This window comes from Neomonachus schauinslandi, chromosome 5 (genome assembly GCF_002201575.2).
Source record: "Neomonachus schauinslandi chromosome 5, ASM220157v2, whole genome shotgun sequence".
Lineage (NCBI taxonomy): Eukaryota > Metazoa > Chordata > Mammalia > Carnivora > Phocidae > Neomonachus > Neomonachus schauinslandi.
In genome coordinates, this window is record NC_058407.1 from 136,405,325 (window position 1) to 136,409,323 (window position 3,999).

The following is a 3,999-nucleotide window of genomic DNA, read 5'->3' on the forward strand; positions in this document are numbered from 1 at the left end:
TCCGCGGGGGAGGCGGGGAGAGAGGGGGGCAGGTCCGGACAGGCTGACCCGGCTCGAGGGGCTTGGGGTTTCGGGGGACTGCGGGGGCTCGGGGGGCCCGGAGGACTCAGGGGGTCTTGGGGACTCGGGGGATCGCGGGGACCTGAGGGACTCGAGGGTCTCGGGGGTGTCTCAGGAGCCCGGGGGACTGGGGCACCGGGGTCGTGGCCCACTGGCGTCGGCTTCCCAAGAACTGACGCCCTGGTTCTACGTTTTCTGCGGCACACCCCGACGCTGGACTGGTGAAGGCGACGAGCGCTTAATGAGCGAGGAACGCGGGAGCGGAGCTCGGCGGCGGCGGGGTGCGAGGGGGAGCTCTAAGCTCCGCCCCTCCTGCTCCCCCCCGTCGGCCAGGCCTGCCCAGGCCTGCGTCCCCAAGCCCTTTGCGGTCCAGCGCCCACCCAGAGGCTCCGGAGGTGTCTGATTCCTGCCTGCTGGGCTCCTCCTCCCACCCAGCCTCAACTGCCAACCTCTCTGACCCCGGACCATTCCTTGTCATCACTTCCCGCCTTCTCTTCTGCTTGAAAACCGCCCTCTGCATTCCCGGGACCCTCTCTGATTCCCTGCTCTTTGTTAACCTACTCCCTGCCACCCAGCCCTCCCTGGAGCCTGCCCTCCACCCCTTGCTCTTCCTCCCTGGAGTCTCTCTTTTAGGGTAGCTTGGCTTGTTGCCTTGCATGGATCCCTCTGATGACACAGACATTTCCAGTCCAACTGCTGTCTCAATTCCAGACTGACATTTCCAATCAATTGTGAAATGCCCACCTGCCTGATTCCAGATGTGTCAAACTCAGCATGTCCCAAAATCAGAAACTCTCACCATCTTCTCTCTGTAAGTAGATCCATCCTCCCTGTGCTGTGCCAGAGGGCAGCCTGCACCCTGACACCCCTCACCCACCAGAAACAGGGGAGTGGCTGGGAGCCAAGAGCTGGGCTGACCGGTTGCTTCCAAGAGTGAAACAGCACCACGGGCAAATGTGAGGTCAAACCCAAGAGATGGTCCAAAGGACTTGCTAAATCCCAAGAACATGGGGCAGAGAAGAAAAAGCCTGATGTAAGGCAGAGCGTTGCAACAGTGCATTAGGAGCGTCAAGAGGGCAGGTGGAGACAAGCCCTCTGGCGTCCGACTGAAGAGCAGGTTGATAAGGGTGGTGCATCTGAACGCTCACCACTATAATTTCTGTTAACAGCATGGCCACTCCCTCAGGTAACACAGGACCACGTGTCATGGTAAACCTATGTAGGTGTGACCATGTGCCAAGCACTGTTCGAAGCACTTGACCACATATTAACTCACTTAATTCCTACAACCCCAAGAGGTGGGTGGGGAAACCAAGGCACAGCAAGACTGCTCACTAGCCTGTGGTCAAACAGCCAAATGGTGGCAGACTTGGGTTTGAACCTAGATGGCCTGGCCCAGCATCGCTGTTCTGGACCATTACTTATTCTGCTTCTCAGTCATCTTCTTAGATCCTTTTAATAAGTCCTATCATTTTTACATTAACTTGCAAATGTTCCAATGTTGAAAACAATTTTGATTCATGAGTCTCAATTACGAACCGTAAGGCCCATCTTTGTGTCATCAGTGAGTCAGCTAGTTAGATAAGTGTGCCTCCCATGTCTTAGCGGCTCTTCGACAGGAAGCCTCTGGGATAATTAGGACTCTCCAGCTACAGTCATCTGCTGAACCACAGGACAGCTCTGCAGAGCTTTGCTCATGCTCTCCGCCACCCGCCCCCCCCCCCACCCCGGGTGCCTGAGCCTTCCCTCAGCCTCTCCCATCACCCTCACTCTTTTTTTTTTTTTAAAGATTTTTTATTTATTTATTTGAGAGAGAGAGAGAATGAGAGAGAGAGCACATGAGGGGGGGAGGGTCAGAGGGAGAAGCAGGCTCCTCGCTGAGCAGGGAGCCCGATGCGGGACTCGATCCAGGGACTCCAGGATCATGACCTGAGCCGAAGGCAGTCGCTTAACCAACGGAGCCACCCAGCCGCCCCACCCTCACTCTTATGTGGCTGGTTCCTCCTTTTTAAAATTCCAGTATTTCAATAAGTCCAACCAATCCTTGGCTTCAGGCAGACAACTGTCCTTTCTTTAGGTCTTCACTCTAGGCAATAACAAAGCAACCTCTTAGATTTGTACAGGTTGTTAACATTTACCAAGTGCTTTACTTTTTAGTCAATGATATTCCCAACAACTTTGTGATGTGGTGCTAACGTGAGATTACAGGCTTGCTTCTTCCCAAAGTCACATGGCTCTGAGGGGCAAATGAGATGGGATCCGACTGCCCTGTAAACACAATCCTTATATATAGACAGTACGTGGAGGGCACAGAATTCTTTAAAATGGTGATAATATTATAAAATGTCAATATGTGTGACGTTGTTGGTTTTACGCATGATAGTTGAAGTCTACTTGTTCACATAGAAGAGAAGAGGAACCATTCATTGAAAGAAATCAACAGGACTCTTGACGAAGAGCAGGTATATTAACATTTGCATCAGAGAATAAATGTGAGAGAATTTTATAAATCCTATCAGTGAAAAACTGACAGGTCTTTGGCATTTTTACTATTCTCTCATGAGTTTGGAATCCTATTTACCTACAATAATAAAGACTCATGGGGCGCCTGGGTGGCTCAGATGGTTAAGTGTCTGCCTTCGGCTCAGGTCACGATCCCAGGGTCCTGGGATTGAGCCCCGCATCGGGCTTCCTGCTCCGCGGGAAGCCTGCTTCTCCCTCTCCCACTCCTGCTTGTGTTCCTTCTCTCGCTGCGTCTCTTTCTGTCCAATAAATAAAATCTTTAAAAAAAAAAAAAAAGACTCGTGATGATGAAGAGTCCGAGGCCCCAATCCACATCCTGGTTCTGCTCCCTACAAGCTACGTGAACTCTGGCAGAAGACTCAACAACTCTTAGCCCTGGCCCCTCTTTGCCAAATGGGGAAATAATGCCTACTTCCAAAGGATCGTTTATGGTGACTAATTAAGACATGTGCACAAAAGCATAAGGCATAAAGTAAGAGGTGTTAATATGACAATCATTAATAAATTTTTGTATCAAAACTTTATTGGGTCAGCGCAAGGTAATGATTTGAGCATTGCCATGATGTATATTAAATGCCAGATTTCTTATCAGAGATTCTCAGTTCCCACAGGTGGTAATGAAACCATCCCTCAGAGGGTGGGGTCATGCAGAATCTGAGTTATTTGCTAGCCTTCTAAGGGTGAGGACTAGCACATGAATAGAAGAGATGCATGAACCCGCCTTCGCTCCTTGTGGGTCTGTGGGTGTGACATTGGGAGAGGGGCTATGAGAAAACCAGGCCACGTGCCAGGAGCTGCCCAGCTGCCAGGCGGGTCTGAGCGCCCCAGCATCACAGGCCCAGAGCAGCACTCCCATGAGGAGGTACCTCACATCCCACACCACCCGTGTGTTGATGAGAATCAACGTCCTTCCCTTCCCACCTGCACCTTGCCTGGCTGAGCATGGCTTCCTGGGAGCAGGGTGTGTCCCAGGGCACTAAGAGCAAGCCACTCATCCATGAACAGGCTGCTGGTGTCTGGGGGCCTCTTCTCACTGCCACCTGCAGTGAGGGCAGCTCACCAATTCTTGAGCTGATTTCAACCGTGTCTGGAGGTGTCTGGTTACCAGGACTCCTCAGAGGGTGAGGCCTGCGGGGCTTCCTGGCGGCTTCAGCCAGGCTTGTTTTCCAGGCTGTTTTGTGGAACGGGTCTCCTCTGTTGCACTTTCCTGTTGCTGTAATTCTGACGTGAAAAGTACATCTTGCAGCGACATCTGTGCCAGGGAAGTGTGACCAGGCTTCTTGCCTGAAAGGAGACTTTGTGTGGGGATTAGTCACTTAGCCGAAGGTAGCTGTCCAGTATCAAAGTGTTAGGACTGCTCCAGCACATCTGTGGTCACGTCCCTGGGTCCCCAGAAACTGTTCTGGCCCACGCATC